The sequence below is a fragment of the Podarcis pityusensis genome, assembly GCF_964106645.2.
Source record: "Podarcis pityusensis genome assembly, chromosome: 7".
Lineage (NCBI taxonomy): Eukaryota > Metazoa > Chordata > Lepidosauria > Squamata > Lacertidae > Podarcis > Podarcis pityusensis.
In genome coordinates, this window is record NC_138031.1 from 87,501,418 (window position 1) to 87,519,380 (window position 17,963).

General features: G+C 42.0%; 1 protein-coding gene across 5 annotated transcripts in view; it reads right to left on the minus strand.

Moving 5' to 3' along the window:
* CXXC5 (CXXC finger protein 5) overlaps positions 1-17,963 on the minus strand; it is a 66,172-nt gene that overhangs the window by 30,472 nt on the left and 17,737 nt on the right. The gene's annotated exons all lie outside the window — the stretch shown is intronic.

Sequence of the window (17,963 nt, forward strand, 5' to 3'; positions counted from 1 at the left end):
AACTGTAAGTCACAGGGTTCCTGAAAACACACATTCAGTTGTCAAAGACCAAGGTGAGAGGAATAGGAAGGACACACTAAGAACGGTGCCAGACGCGCTTAGTGATGTGAGACTATTCTCGTGAATGAGAATATTTTTGTGAATGAGAATATTCGAGAATATTTTGTCCTAGAAAGTTCTCCAGAAAATATTCTCCAAACTGTAAATTCTAAGGAAATAACTAGTTTTACAACACACACTTAAAAAATCTAGTAAATAATAAGTCAAGCTGTGATATTGCCAGTGTAAGTAATGAATAATGGGGTTTTTTATCCAGTTACATTACTGGGCATTGTGTCATTCACCATTGGCAGTTCTGAAATGTGAGCTACAGGAAAAAAATTTTTTAGTTTTATACATGCTATTCATTTAATTTGATGAACATTTGAATTCCTATGTATGTCAACCATATGTAATAGCCTTTTTTCTATTTTGGTGTGACCTTATTCTTAGCAATTCTATACCCTTGGCCATACAGTGTGGGGTGTTTTTTTTTCCTTTTCAGAAAGTAGCTTTAATGCATTATACCAGGCATAGGCAAACTCCAGCCCTCCAGATGTTTGGGACTACAATTCCCATCATCCCATCATTAGCTAGGGATGATGGGAATTGTAGTCCCAAACATCTGGAGGGCCTATACAGTACCTGCTTTATACATTTAAAGTACCTAGGCCTATGAAATTATGTGTAACAGCATGTGAGGTGGCCTTGATTTAAAAGGTTGACATTTCTGTATGTAGATATGCTTATTAAAGAACGTACTCATGTAGCGGACCTGAGATTTTTTTATACTGTATTCCTTTTACTTTAAAAGTCATACACACACAACATAATTAGAATTCAAGTCGATGGTAAATATATGGTAAATGGCAGGCTTAGTGATTAACGTGAGTCATTCGTGTTGAATTTTCAATTTCAAGTTTGGTGCAAAAAATCAAAGAATGGAATTCCCGGCATTGCCCCATCGAATAAACATATCTTTACAGTTTTTTGTTTCCATCTGAAAAAGTTCACCCATGAATAAACATGTATATTAACTAATTATATCATTTTCAATGCATTAAAATGAATATTCTCCTATTTTAACTGAAAATTCTCTAATATTCTCATTAATTGAGAATATTCTTGAGAATTTAACATCACTAGACGCACTTCTGTGGGGAGAGAATTGCACAACCCAGGAGCTGGCATGGAGACTGCCCTCTCCCAAACTGCCCAAGGGCACCTCAGAGGATCTGATCCCCCAGGGAGAATGTGGGGAAGGAGGCCATCTTTCAGGTATCTAGCGCCCAGGTCATTTAGGGCTTTAAATACTCGTATGAGCACCTGCTTGCCAGTTCTCTTCTTTTTTTAATTTAATTTTTATTACAGATTTTCTTGTATAGCAAAGGTACATTTAGCATCTCTGTTTTCAATTCATAGTCTTTTTTCACAGTTCAGTTCCATTCTGTGTGAGACACTGCTGTTGCAGACATCATATGCGACCGGGGGGGGGGGGGGAGAGGCAGGGAGAGAGAGCAAGGGAGAAAGAAGGGGAGATACTGATCTTTCATTCTATTGCATAGTGTTTGTGCAGGGTTTCTGTGTCAGGGTCATGTGAGCAGGTCCTTTATTTATTTATTTATTTATTTATTTATTCATTCATTCATTCATTCATTCTTGTTGGCAGTGCAAGAGATTAGAGGGTTGGTACATGGTTGGTACATTCAGTTGGTTGCAGTCTGGTTTGTTTGTATGTGTGAAACGGTGGGGTGGGGTGGGGGATTGGGTCAGATTAGCCATATTGATTTGTACGCTGTTGGAGGGGTCAGGTCATTGTCCTGTTGAGCTGTATATGTGATAAAGGGGAGCCACACTGGTGTGAAGGCATCCTCCTTTGCTTGTGCCTGTGCTAATTTAATTTTGCTGGTTAACTTTTCTAGCAGGGCGGTTTCCCACACAATTTGGTACCAGCCATGCCCACCAGGCAGAGAAAAATACAAAGCAATGCCAGGCTGAATGTATGTATCTGGGGTTGAAGACCAAAGGCAGACTGGCTGGCCTAGCGTTGTTAAAGACGAGGTTGCCAACTGATCAAAAAGAAACTTGCCCGGCCTGCTCTGTAACTCACTTAGGAGGTGGATCTTTGGACGGAGTGAATTTGAGCACTATCATTTGTCAGTGTTTACAGGTGAAGCTTATGTTAAAAACAGAACAACCCTGGCAGGAGTTTGAACTCTGCTACTAAATTTGATTTTATACGTAATTCTATTGTGCTTCTCTCTGATCTTACATTTCTTTCTGAACAAATAATGTTTCTGACTGGTAGCTAAAAATCTTACCCATGATGTTCTGTGACTCTAGCTTAAAGTTATCGGTGAAAAAATAAAATAAAAGCTTTGTCCTTTGCCAGAACACGCTATCACCTTAGACACCTGTATCTTCCTAAGAGTTAAACATTGGTGCTATGAGACTACAACAGTTTAAGTGATGTTTTGGGCCTCATGGAAAAACTGTATCTGTTATCATCTAACAGTGATGGCAGCAGATGGTGAGGTTAAGGAGATTAGGAGTAGGAAGTCTAAAGTACATCACATCCAGCTCTCGGCCTGTCAGACCTCCATTTTGGGAGACAGAGCTAATGGTCATTGAACACTTCCAGGCATTCAAAGATAAACCATCCTGTTTTACTCAACCAGTTTCAACTAAGATGAAAGGGTCATGCCCAGCTCCATATCCCCGACTAGAGGGTCAGATACACAGGTTGTGGAAGGACACACTTTTCAGATGTGACCTCTATATTATGGGATGTGCTCCCTGACCATATGGTCCAGCAGCACATCTCCTACCCAGCATACAGAAAAGCATCCTAGAGACGCCCCGATTTTCTCTTAACAGTAGTGGTCCTTGTGGCTAACATTACAACAACAACAACATCATCATCAGAACTACATCAGAAATAGGAAACCAGCCAAGGAGACTGTTGTAGCACCAGATGACAAATAAGTAAAATAACTACAGAAAGAAAATAGGGAGATTGCAAAGAAACTGGACGAATTATTGGCATTAGTCTTCACAGCAAAAGATACTGATGACATACCGACACATGGATTGCTCTTTCCTGCTAGGACATTGGAAGAATTATACATAGAATAAAAGAAGTAACAAGATGAAGTTCTACAGATAATTTAGAAAAAAGAAAAAAAAAACAGGTATGGATGATATACTCCTGAGAATTTTGAAAGAATTCAGATGTAACATTGTTGATTATCTAACAAAAAATATGCAACCTGTCCGTGGCTTTCATACCATAAGATTGGAAAGTAGCCCATTTCACACCAATATTGAAACAGTGTTCTGGGGAAAGCCAGGAAATCACAGATCCATGCACCTGATGTGCTTCGCAAGTAAATTGGTAGAAAGCACTACTAAAGTTTTTTTTAAAAAAAAAAAAAAACAGTGTTTGAAGAGAAATCAACAGGACTTCTACTATGGGATGTATGGTCCAACCAACATTTTTTAATTGTCTGAAGGGGTTCTCAAGCATGTCCATCAGCTCACCTCTATCTATATAGTCTTGAACTTCTCTAATGTTTTTGATGAGGTTCCTCACCAGAACTTGCTGAATAAACAGGATGACTTATCTTATTGACTGACACTTGATCAAAGAAACAGGAAACAGAGGGTGGAAATAAATGGACAGTTCTTGCAACATAAGCTTTGCAGTCCCCTAGAGTTATACTGGAATTACAGTGGTACCTCGAGTTACAAACGCCTCAGGTTACAAACGCTTCAGGTTACAAACTCTGCTAACCTGGAAGAGTTACCTTGAGTTGAGAACTTTGCCCCAGGATGAGAACGGAAATCGTGTGCCGGCAGCGCAGCGGCAGCAAGAGGCCCCATTAGTGAAAGCACGCCTCTTATTAAGAACAGTTTCAGGTTAAGAACGGACCTCCGGAACGAATTAAGTTTGTAACTAGAGGTACCACTGTACTACACATGTTCTATCAGCTCTGTGAGTTGCCATCATGGAAGGCCTTTGACACTCAAGAGATATATATTTCAGGCAGAGCGAGCCAGGACAATGCAGCTTGTTTGCTCTGCTCAGCTGGGGGTTGGGAAGGCGCCTGCCTCCCAGCTGAGCCTTAAACTGCGCTGGGGATCACTCATCTGGGGGGCAGGAGCAGTTTAAAGAAGCCGAGGGAGGAACAAGCTGTATTGGCCCCGCATTCCAGCCTGCTCCTCCATATGCAGATCACAGGTGAAAGCACTGCTGCTCCAGGGTCCTTCCAGGTTGAAAGCAGGCTTGGCAAACAACTAAATGGCACCATGAGCAAAACCCTAGAGAGGGAGAGAAATTCTGTGTTAGTGAGGATTGGGCCGGAAACTGTCAACAGCTCAGGAATGCAAATACTGTATTAATGGTTTCAGAAATCCATCAAAGCAATGCAGAATCTGTAGACAAAAGTCAAAATACTTTCTTTTCACCAAACCCGTTAATAAGAACAACTGCAGTCAAAGAAAATGAGTTTTGCCTGTGCCTCACATCTTCTACATTGAAAATGACTATTCGTGGTAATCTTAAATGAATTATCACATCGGCAACTTTAAAAGTACTCAGTGCTTTCAAGTAAAATGAAGGGGACATTTTTGTTTATTGTTGACAGATGCCAGATTAACTACCTTTTAACATATTTTAACCACCCCTTTTGTTTTGCAGACAAGGGGGCTGAAGAAGAGAAACAGTGCAGACATTTCCCAATCTTCCAAGGAAAAAACTGCCTAAGAATAAGTTTGCTCTAGAATTTATTTTTTGAGAACACACCAGGTTAAGTACAGGTACCTCGGATTAAGAACTTAATTCGTTCCAGAGGTCTGTTCTTAACCTGAAACTGTTCTTAACCTGAAGCACCACTTTAGCTAATGGGGCCTCCCCCTGCTGCTTCTGCTGCCACACCGCCGCTGTGCGATTTCTGTTCATGTCCTGAAGCAAAGTTCTTAACCTGAGATACTATTTCTTGGTTAGTGGAGTTGGTAACCTGAAGCGTCTGTAACCCGAGGTACCACTGTACTGTCAAACCAAAGACCAGATTCAATAGAATAGAAAGGAGTGAGCAAAATTTCCGCAACCAAGAGTGGGGATATTACTTCAGCCCCTTAACCAGAACTACAGGAAAGCCAGCGACCACTCTTCTAAAGCTGTTTGACACTTGGGGGGGGGGGATAAGCTTTGGGCCAAAATGCAGCGTATAAATGCAGCGCATGACATAACAAAGAATGAGGCAAGGATGATGATAATGAAGCAGGAGCCAGAATTATCTGTGTGGGTTTCTGGCACAGCACTGCGTCCCTCTTCACACTAGGCTGCCATGACTGCCTCTCTAATCCTGAACATTGAGAGGTGGCCGAAAAGGAAAGTCCCCTCCCCTCATTCCACCTGTATCATGCCAGATACAGCAAACTTTTTCAGCAGGGGGCCGGTCCACTGTCCCTCAGACCTTGTGGTGGGGCCGGACTATATGGAGGTGGTGAACGAATTTCCATGCCCACAAATAACCCAGAGATGCATTTTAAATAAAAGCACACATTCTACTCATTCTACTCATGTAAAAACACGCTGATTCCCAGACCGTCCCGGGGCCGGACTGAGAAGGCGAGTGGGCCACATCCGGCCCCCGGCCTACCCATGTGCCAGACCTTAGGCAGCTCTGCCTGAGGGTATCAGGAACTGCAGCAATGCTTTGAGCAAGAAAATGAAAGCCCAATAATATGCAATACCAACAAAACTGATTGTGCACTCGAGTACCTTGAAGAAACGCTGGCATTGGGGAGCCACACACGTGCCACCAGGGTTATGCCAATGTAACCCTGGCAAACCTGGCAAACCTCCATTAGCAGAGGAGCCAGACTTGGGCAGAGCTGGGAAAGGAGGAGGTTGGTAACCTCAACTCCCTCACATAACAGTCCTGTCTCCAGGGACAGCATAACATGACTCCAGCAAGGAAGAGTCACATAAATTATTTCCCTTCAGAGCCCAAAATAACGTCCCCATCGCTTCCCACGCAGCCACGACTGAACTTAAGATTTCATCAAATTATTATTATTATTATATATTTATTTATATCCCACATTTTCCCCAGGTTGGGACTCAAAGAGGCTCACACAAATGAGTGAGAAGCAGTGATAAAATACAAAAAGCTAAAAGCATATAAAAGATAATTGCCAAAAAGTAATTCAACTCTTAATAGAATTAAAACAACATTAAACACAAATCTAGTAAAATACAGATAATAATAAAAACAGCACTAGTAAAGCCCTTTCCTTAATGCAAACTCTGTAGTTGGTCACAGCTCAGCCTGCAATATATAAACCCCAGACAGGTAAACCATATCGCATGTAATCAGTAAATAAACATGTTAAAAAATAGCAAGTGAGACTGTGTTGGGCTACATCACTGGCCTCATGCCTAGAGCGCACAAAGGGGAACTCTGGTGAAAAGGGACTTTGTACAAACAGCCTGGCTTGAGATCAATGTGCTCTTCCAACACTTGTGAACACTGATTTTTCTAAAGCCTGTAAGGCAGGATGGAGAAGCTCCATCCTGTAGACCCAATGACGACCTACATGGGTTGCAATTTGTCCTAAGAAGCTGCTTTCGCCAAACCACACCCACCTGCGCCACACCCAGAGCCCGCCCAATGCAGTTTGGCACCTGAGGCAAAGCACAAAATGGCGTCCTCCTCTCTGCCAGGGAAGGGGTGAGTGAAGATCTACAAGTACGGAATAAAGATCCACACTGGGGTCTGCTGTACCTGTGGTCCTGCCGCATGAGGCAGTTGCCTCACCTTGCCTCATGGGTAGCCAGCCCTGCCCACACCTGCTGATATCCGCTATGAGGCAGGCAAGAACATGGCTTCATAATGGGGCTTGCTAACAAAGCTGTCTGGAGTCAACTGTGAGCTCCACTGAAACTGGCTGCACATCAAGAACTTTCTAGTGCAGCTGAGGAGACAGCACAGCTCTTTCAAGCACCAACATCACCCAGTTGTGAGCAACTGTGCTTTCCAAATACTCTGGAAGCACCTGCAAGGGTTTTAAAAGTACCAACGATCAGCTGATCACCAGTGGTTGCAAAGGGTTGTGCATTTGCCATAAACCATGAGGTTAAAGGAAAATGAGTTGCCTGACGTCATTGTACTGTCAAGTGATTGACAGGTTGATGGTGCTGTCGATCTGTCAAAGTTGGCCCATGGGTGGAGGAGTATACCATCCCCGCTGCAAGGCTTACAGATCTTGAAGTCCTGAGACACAAAACAGTGAACAGGAATGTCCCCAGGACTCCTGCAAACTGGGTGGAAGGACTAGCATTCCACACAGGTAAGGAAGCAGGGAGCATTCAATATGCATAATACACAGGACAGTGACTCAATACTGTACAGTGGTATCATTCTTTAAGAACAGCTTAGTTTATGAACAACTTGGATTAAGTACACTGCAAACCCAGAAGTACAGTGGTACTTCGGGTTAAGAACTTAATTCATTCCAGAGGTCTGTTCTTAACCTGAAACTGTTCTTAACCTGAAACACCACTTTAGCTAATGGGGCCTCCTGCTGCCACCGCACTGCCGAAGCATGATTTCTGTTCTCATCCTGAAGCAAAGTTCTTAACCCGAGGTAATATTTCTGGCTTAGCGGAGTCTGTAACCTGAAGCGTATGTAACCCGAGGTACCACTGTAGGTGTTTTGGTTTGTGAACTTTGCCTTGGAAGCATAACATGTTCCACTTCCTTTTGAGTGTGTTCCATTTGGAAATTGAGTCCCCCGTTGCTATGGGAAAGCACACCTTGGTTTAAGAACGCTTTGGTTTAAGAACGGACTTCCAGAACAGATTAAGCTTGTAAACCAAGGTACTACTGGATACAGAAAAGTGGGAAGGGAGCTGTTGGGCATAAAATATATAACATGCAAGAAAACGACAGACTAGTCACTGAACAGTCATAGAGAACAGCTCATATACACTCCAGTAACTGCAGGGACCATGATCTTTTGAAAACAATGAGCATGTTCAATGTCAACATTCCTGAGAAGCCCAGGGCTGCATTACAGTTACTTGGGCTTAGCCTGAAGTAAAAGAGACGGTCTCCTCTTCAGCGCTCTCCAAGATGGTTCAGGACACTCTCTTTAGAGCACTTAGCTCTCCATTCCATCCATACAGACATCCACATTACAAAGCCACACAAAATTGCATTATTGGTCCAAAGTTGAAGATACCAGCAAGATACCTTTCTGATATTAGTGGACGCAGAATTATCAATGTTATTATTAGCTTTCTCCATTTGCTGCCGATGTGGCAGAATGGGAAGGGTGCAGCTATTTTCATATGGTGGAATTCAATGCCAGTCCTACTCAGAGTACACCCATTGATGGGCATTACTAATTAGGCTCATTAATTTCAACCTCTGTGTAGTAGCTCTTGGCTGAATAAAAACCATCCTGGTAGATTCTGAAGACCTTTCCATTCATGGCACTTTTTATGAACAAATTATTGGATTTTAAGGATGGCTGGCAAGCTGTGAAAGAGCCCAGGGTATGTACATCCTTCTGCCAAACTAGAATCTGTAGTAAATGAAGACAGCAAAAAGTTGGACTACAATGACCAACACTGCAGCAGCATCCCACTGAGAGCTCATACACACCTAAATTTCCAATTCAGAGCTGGCCAGTTGTCATTTTTTTTAAAAAATACTAATATGAGCAGTCTATCATGAAAAGGTTCTTATGAGGATCTGCTGGTGGCGATGCCCAACTTCTGGATAAATTGTTTGTCTGTGGCAGGTCAGAGAGTTTTGTGAAAAGGCTGGCTAGACTGGCCACAGTGTGTGTTAAGTGGTGTCTGCATGTCAAAAGGAGCTCAGGAAGACTGCTTACAGGTCAGAAGCGGCAACTACAGAGAGTCTTCAACAAAATCTTAAGCTCTTCTAAACAGGACTTTGTGCACCCTCCACTCTTCCTTTAATCTTCATCAATGATATGTCTTAGACTATGCCATTGTCCCTGGTGCACTTGTGGGCTATGATGAAAGCAACAAAGGAAAAATAGACTTGCTGCTTTTAGAATAATTTAAACTGAAAAGCAACTTGTCTCTTCAGCAGTGCAAGTGGCTCAAGTGAGAACCTCAAACACCAGAGGAATGGCAAATGCATGGGACCAAAATGGAAAGCTGCTGGGGAACGGTTCAAGTTGTTTCCCCGCTATACGGGTATAGGGTAAGACAATGTGTGGTTCTATTTAAAGATAATTATGAAAAATGCTGGTCTGAAGTGAAAAAAGATTTAGAAACTTGGTCAAATTTGAAGCTTTCACTGCTGGGCCGTATTGCTGCGATAAAAATGAATGTATTGCCTAGAATGTTGTTTTTGTTCCAAACTTTGCAGATTGTGGACAAAATGGATTGTTTCAAGAGGTGGCAGAAAGATATTTCTAAATTTGTCTGGCAGGGCAAGAAGCCCAGAATAAAATTTAAAATTTTAACGGATGCAAAGGAAAGAGGTGGATTTGCCCTGCCAGACCTGAAACTTTACTATGAATCAGCAGCTTTTTGCTGGTTGAAAGAATGGCTACTTCTTGAAAACACTGACATTTTGGACTTGGAAGGTTTCAATAATGTATTTGGATGGCATGCATATTTATGGTATGATAAGGTCAAAGCACATAAAGCGTTTAGAAACCACATTGTCAGGAAAGCGCTATTTAATGTTTGGTTAAGATATAAGGATCTGTTAGAAAACAAAACCCCAAGGTGGCTGTCACCAATGGAAGCGAAAGCCTTGAAAAAGGTCAATATGGAGGTCAAATGGCCGAAATATTGGGAAATTTTGGAACAAGACGGAGATAGACTGAAATTGCAGAGTTTTGAAAAACTAAAAAACAAAGTGCGAGACTGGCTTCATTATTATCAGATAATGGAGGTATTTAAATTGGACAGGAAAATTGGCTTCCAGGTGGAAAGATCAAAATTAGAAACAGAACTGTTAGAACCCAAAACTAAGAATTTGTCAAGAATGTATAACTTGCTGCTGAAATGGAATACTCAGGATGAAACGGTAAAATCGGCTATGATTAAATGGGCACAGGACATTGGACATAATATCATGTTTGCTGACTGGGAACAGTTGTGGACCACAGGTATGAAATTTACGGCATGTAATGCCTTAAGAGAGAATATTATGAAAATGATATACAGGTGGTACATAACCCCAGTCAAGCTTGCAAAAATCTACCATTTGCCCGATAACAAATGTTGGAAATGTAAAGAAACCAAAGGTACATTCTTTCACCTTTGGTGGATGTGCCCAAAGATTAAGGCTTTCTGGGAAATGATATATAATGAATTAAAAAAGGTATTTAAGTATACCTTCCCTAAGAAACCAGAGGCCTTCCTCCTGGGCATAGTCGGCCAAATGGTGGTAAAAAAGGATAGAACTTTCTTTATGTATGCAACAACAGCAGCAAGAATACTTATCGCAAAGTATTGGAAGACACAAGAACTTCCCACGCTGGAGGAATGGCAGATGAAACTTATGGACTATATGGAATTGGCGGAAATGACTGGTAGAATCCGTGACCAGGGAGAAGAGTCAATGGAGGAAGACTGGAAGAAATTCAAAGACTATCTTCAGAAACACTGCAAAATTAAGGAATGTTAGAGCGATGTTGGACTGAAAATAAGTGGTTTCCAGCTGCACAGGTTAAAGTTAATGATAGACTAAGATTAAAGATCAAGATTAAAGATGTTTAGAAATGGAAATTTGATATTAAAAGGGAAAATTTTAACATTATATGATACTAAGATCAAGGATTAGGTTTAAAGAAGTTGAAGTTATATATTTTAATATTTTATTAAATTAAAGATTGGGATTAAAAAAGTGGAAAAGAAACTGCTGGACAAATAATTTGGATTGGAATACAAAAGAGGGAGGTATGAGGAAGTCCAGAAAATAAGTAATCTAAAAATGGAAATGGAAAAGAGAGTTTGTTTTTAATTGTTACGTTTTTTGTTTTTTATTGTTGAGTTTTGTATTGCTTTTTGTGTGTGTTGTTTCTTTGTTGTTTAAAACTTTAATAAAAATTATTTTTTTTAAAAAAAAAAAAGACAATGTGTGGTTCTAAACAACAAAGAAGCCAAAGCAGTGGTTCTCAATGGAAGAAACTTTATAAGCAGTGGTCTACAACCAGATGCCCATACCATCTCTTTTCTTTAAGTTTGGTTGTGTTCATGTGGTTTCCTCCCAAACAAGAATATCCAGATTTGTCTCCCCAGTGATAATCAGAAATAAGACTTGTACAGAAGCAGTGATTGCATTAATTGACTGCTGAGAGGGCACACATTTCTAACAAATCAGAAAGATGTTTTCCAAACGGCATCAGAGCTTCATCAATGGGAATTGCACGTTCCAGAGAAGTATTTTGATGCAGAAAGTCAGTAAGGCTACAACCCTATCCACACTAACCTAAAAGTATTCCCCACTGAAGACATTGGGACTTGCTTCCAAGTAAATGATGGTCAGAAATGTCTTTGCATGCATGGTTATTCAGAGTGTACCCAAATCCTAAGAGCCATCTGAGAGCTAATTGTTTAGAGAGGAGGCAGATGAAGACCAAAATGCAAAGTGTATGTACAGATTGTGTTTACTAAGGACATAGATGTAAGGAACATGATCATTCCTAAGTAGTACAGCAAAAAAATGAGCCAGTGAGCATGTTTATTCTTAATTCAATAAGGAGACGAAAAAGTTGGCACAAGGGTCAGCAACCTTTCTCAGCCGTGGGCCAATCCACTGTCCCTCAGACCACAGGGTGGGCCGGACTCTATTTTTGGGGGGAAATGAATCAATTCCTATGCCCCACAAATAACCCAAAGATGCATTTTAAATAAAAGAACACATTCTACTCATGTAAAAACACGCTGATTCCTGGACTGTCCACAGGCCAGATTGAGAAGGCGATTGGGCCGCATCCGCCCCCAGGCCTTAGGCTGCCTACCCCTGAGTTAGAGCAACTAGCACACAAGGCAATGGAAGCCAACAGACTTTCAAACTATTCAGAGTCTGTAGATAGCCAAAATGTGAAGGAGGATGAAGAGAGCAGAATGGAACAGATGGAGTTATAAAATATAGCACTGATGATTCTCGACACTTAAATCCAGTAAAAACCAAACACTTCTCAATGCTGAATGCCTCTTCTGTATAATGGGTCCAAATATGTTTGTGTTGCTTGGCTGATCTGCAGAACTTCCACTCACTCTACATACTACCATCGTCCTAGTTGACCAGGATACTGAGATGCAACTCATAAGAACATATGCTGGATCAGGCCAATGACGCATCCTGTTCTGAGAGCAGCCAGCCAAAAACCTGTGCGAAACCTGCAAGCAGGACGCAAACTCCAGAGCCCTCTGAACACACAAGGCTCCACCTCTGAGTTTTTTATTTGTGCCTTCAAAATAAGTTCACAAAGGTTACTGGTCTGTCACATTGTTTTACACATAGGCATAAACCCATTAGTCATTTGTGGTCTTTGAAAAACTAGAAAGCAGCTTTTGTGAAAGTAAAAACAAAAACAAAAATGCAACTGGCTACAAAACCACTATTTTTTCACTCCTGGTTTAGAGATCACTGTGAAAGTTGGCTGCTGTTTTTTTTTCTAAATGTGCAGCTCTATAATGTTGCAATGCCTGACATAAAAAATGCTTCAGGGCACATGTTTTGCCTGATTTGCACACCAAGTCACTGAATGCGCACTTTAAAAAGGCAAGACTAATGTAAGACACAACTCATTTTGCAATTGTAACAGAGAGAGAAACAAGTACTGTATAAATAGCAATAGGGAAGAAAACCTTTCCTGAGGAGTCAAACCGTGAGCCTGTATTCGGAATGCTTTGCATACTTTTGGTTATCAGATTACAGCTGAAGAAAGTACAGCAATGACACCCATGGCCGGCAGTTGCAGTCATTCACTGAAGCCACATTTACTAGGTCAAAGGTTTCCAAAAAGAACAGGCACAACAGCGACAGGATGACCACACTCCTAAAAGAAACCCCACCATTCCAGTTCTACAATACTGTGTGGATTCAGCGTAATAGATGGAGTCTGGAACACAACCCTCTCAATCCTGCTGTGTCAATTCAAGGAACAAGCAGCGGATCCTTAGCTGGAATCTACTTGGACCTCCACAGGTGAAAGGCAACAATGACTGAGAGAAGAACAAAAAAGTACTTTCCTACCGTTAGGATGAGAAGCCAAACTAACAAGTTATCCACCTTTGGCTAAACACACTATCTGGGAGAATCCATGTAATTATTAGCAACTTAAGTCAACAGACTACTGATTCAATGGAATTAAGCTAAGTCTGCCTTTTCAATTCTGCAAACACTCATGAAACTTTTGAGTTCAAATTTTTGTTGCTTTGTCAAGCTCCATTCACACTACTGCTTCGGTCCAGGGGAGCTTGCAGCCCTGCTTGACACACAGATCACATGAAGCCTTGAGCATAAACTCATCAGCTTGGGGCAGCTGTGGCTTTTAATTAGCCAATGTTGACTTTTGGCCATGCTTTCATGGGCTGAGGCAGTCATGCAACCACCAACAGGCACACAGAGAATCCTGTTTTGATGTTTAAACACAAGCATTCCAGAAAGGCCATAGCAAATGTCACAACCCAGTCCACATTAACACTGACTGACAGTCATACAGTCGTTGGAGCCTGTGACAGCACAGCAGTAAGGGAAGGCGGGCCGATTAAAACCCATGGCCCACAAATTGCACCATGTGACTGCCTAGCAGAACCAGCCAAAGGCATCCACCATTTTTACTGCCCTCATTCTTCAACAACTGCTCAGGGAAATTTTCCTTTTCTGAAGCTTGTTCTGATCTTTCTCTCTGGAAAGATTCAGGCCAGAGGCATAATTTAAAGTTGACTATCTAAACTGTAAACAATATACCCACCTTCAGCAGGAAACAAAAGTCTACCAATATCCCATCAGAAGTCTGCTCAAAAGAAATGAAATCATACTTTACAGTTGCTGTATCTAGGCCTACCAAATTTGGGAAGCACAAGTTGTCTGATATGCAGTGTTAAAGGTAAAGGGACCCCTGACCATTAGGTCCAGTCATGACTGACTCTGGTTTACACATAGGCACACAAACCCATTTCGCTTTATTGGCCGAGGGAGCCGGCCTTTGTCTGTAGACAGCTTCCGGGTCATGTGGCCAGCATGACTAAGCCGCTTCTGGTGAACCAGAGCAGCGCATGGAAACGCCGTTTACCTTCCCGCCGGAGTGGTACCTATTTATCTACTTGCCCTCTGACGTGCTTTCGAAATGCTAGGTTGGCAGGAGCAAGGACCGAGCAACGGGAGGTCACCCCGCCACGGGCATTCGAACCGCCAACCTTCTGCTCGGCAAGTCCTAGGCTCTGTGGTTTAACCCACAGCGCCACCCGCGTCCAGATATGCAATGTTATGGATATGCAAATTGTGGATTTATGAAGCAGACATCTGGGCAGAGCAATCCTAACCCCTACTCTGTGGTGTAGGGATAGGATGCTGCGGAATGTCCCCTCTAGGGCAGGAATGGCCAAACTTGGCCCTCCAGCTGTTTTGGGACTACAACTCCCATCATCACTAGCTAACATGACCAGTGGTCAGAGATGATGGGAATTGTAGTCCTAAAACAGCTGGAGGGCCAAGTTTGGCCATGCCTGCTCTAGGGGCTCCGCTGGTGGTGTGGACCTTCACTCACTGAAAAGTCTAGTTAACCTAAAGCCCCAAAGAAGAGCATTACACTGCCTAGAATTGGTGTGCTACACACACACATACGCACACACTCCCCTAAAATGCTGGAATAGATTATAGGGCTGCTGTGGAAAATCTGCTATTCCACATCACCCCAGCCCCAGTTAGGATTGCTTCCTTAATTATTAGCATGATGAACTTCCAGTATTTCCAACAGGTGCTTTACCTGTGCAGCAAAAAGAATCAGGACTGCCACCTTCAACAAATACGTCAGAGTGAGCCAGCCAGTCAGCCATTGAACACTCCAGTTTTCGTCCTAAGGGACCGCCAAGGCAGCTTTTTTAAAAATGAAAATACTATACAACCATTTTAAAGGGATTCCTTGCTCCACCCATTAATTTCCTTTGGGAATCTGTTGGGGGAATGAAAGGAGGGAGCTCTTGAGCTTGTCTAAACACACTCACCCCTTGTCTGCTAAGAGATTAGCACTGCGGCAGTGCAGCAGGCATCCCTATTGAATCCCAAGAGACCCGCACTGTGACAGATGCTGGCCGCTGTCACAGAATTAATGTGTCAGAAGATGCTGGGGACCTTAAATGACTCAAATTTATGGGCTTTTCCATCGGCTGGCCATTTTTCTGGGTTGGAAAAGTCAACTAGATCCTGAAACGAACCCCAACATCCTTCTCCAATAGGGCTGCAATGCATGCCATAAAGGAGCTGAACTCTACGCCCCTTGCTACTTGAAGTCCAATTTACTTCAATGTGGAAGTAAGCACATCTTTAATTTTTTTCGTCCCCTTAATTAAAAGTGATTTGGTGAGATCCAGTATTCAACACAGAGAGAAATTCTGCTGAAATCATTGGACCTCTGAATATGACTTAGTACAGTATCACCCATAAATAGTGGCCCATGTATTTTTAAAAAACTGGAATAATACTCTGTCTATACTTCTACACTTCCTTATTTTTTTTACTCTTCAACATTTCTGGAAATTTTACATTTCTAATTATATCCCAAGTGTCAGACTAGTCCTGATGAACAATCCCAAGTCCCTATTTTGCAAGCAGAAATTACTTCAATGTTCTTAGAAGCATTTAAAATAGTCACCCTATTCCCATAATTGCTCTAACAGCAAAATCTGGGAATTCTGGTTACAAACTTGAGGGTCGGGATGAGCAGAGGGATGGAATGAGCAGTGCACTGCCATTTTCAGAGACACAAAGTGAGGGCATGTTTTAAACTTATATTGGTGAAACATGTGCAAGCTTTCACTGTATATGGAACCCTTCAAAGGCAGAACAAACCACCGATTCTCAGCAATACAGAAAACCAACTTTCTTGCATACTTGTTGAAGACAGACAGTCAGCAGTTCACAAAATTTTTACTGTAGCATCAAACTGGCATGGAGGGCAGTAGACACATCTCTAGCAAGAGGGAAAGGACCAAGTTGTCAAAAACTAGTTGTGGCCTCTTAGCAGGGGTTGTGACATGGCAATGGCTGCTAGGGACTTTGCACTGCTGAAAATCAGACCCACAGCAACTTAGCCCTGCCTTGCCTATGAACGCCTAGGCAGATGCTCTTGGTTGGAAAAGTTTATATATCGATAGAGTTGGCATGCCTGTCAATTGACCAGTCAAATACTGTCAAGGGGCATCGATTATAAAATGCAATCAAATATTGTCAAACAGTCAATCTAGTTGCCAGGCTGGAAGCTTCATGCAGAGAGTTCTATGCCACTGCAGGAGCAAGTCTTCCTAACTACTAAGCAATGGGAAAAGTGGATGGACCCAGACTCAGAATATTGACTTGGGGTTTGTTTGCTTGCTTGCTTGCTTAACTTTTTCCATGGATTCACATGGATTGTTTCTGATTTTATTATTTATTTATTTATTGCTCTCTGGATTCATTAAGTAGCTCAACTGAGCTAAAGGGGTTGTGTGAAATATTTGGGGGGGGTGGATGAGGTGGAAATGAGACTTAATGAACCATGTGACACAGAAAATCCGTTTTGCAAGCAAACAAGCCAGGACTTCTCAAGTTGTTGTTTCAGAAATAGAGATGACTCATGTGACTTATAGCCCCCTCCTTACAGTGTAAGTACCACAGAATATGTTCCAAACAAGTTTTCTTAAAATCATGCAATCAGAAGCGTCCCTCCGTTCTGCTGCAGATAAGATCTGGTTTCAGGTATTTGGTTGTGATGTATCAGTCAATGTTTGTTCACTCTTTCATGGCAGAGGTACTATGACATTGTAACATCCACGACAGCCACAAATTCAGGAGATTTGACTTTCCCTATCTGCACGTTGGGAAAAGGCAGTTTCACTTCTGCCTGTTCTGCAGCTGTGAAAGGCACAGGCCCTTTGACAACAAATACAGTAGAAACTCTGGCTGAAATTCCATTCTCAGTATACCTGTGACTTTTATGTGAGTACCCACTTATGCAGCTATTCCCATATTGCCATTTTAAACAAGGGAATGGCTTGTATAACAGGGAAATTGGTCCCCAAGGAATAACCTGAAAGATGACAATTCCACACTGTGGATCAAACTCAATCCTCTGTTAAGTTTCTCTTCAGATCATTGTCGCAAGCCAGCTAACTCTGTTAATACCAGCTACTCCAAACATTTCCATGAAATGCTAGTGTTTGCCATGGCACCAGGCTTCTGGCCTCAAAATCCTTTTATTTGCATAACAACTGTCCACATGCATGGGAGAAAAAGAGCCATTTCCAGCAAGTATCAGGTGGGGGAAGGGGAGCATTCAGAAGATAATTCTTCGGTTGCAAAAGGCAACTATTGTGCTTTTAAATGAAGTTCCACTCTCAAAATGAAAGTGTTTTTAAAAAGAGCAGGAAGATGAATTCACTGCTGAGGCATAGGCAGAAACAGTACGAACCCTTTCTGGAAGCTCTCTTAACCTGTTGTTGTTGTTGTTGTTGTTGTTGCGGTTCAAGATGTAAAACTCAACTTCTCCCCAGACCTCCAACAAAACAAACTATCAACAGAACTGCAACTCTTCTGACTCACCTAGTCTTAACCACAAAACCACATTTTCAGCATAGCCCAGAAAACATTTGGAGGACACAAAGTTGGAAAAGCCTGATCTATTAGAACAAAAACTTGCAGGAGGGATAAAACAATGGG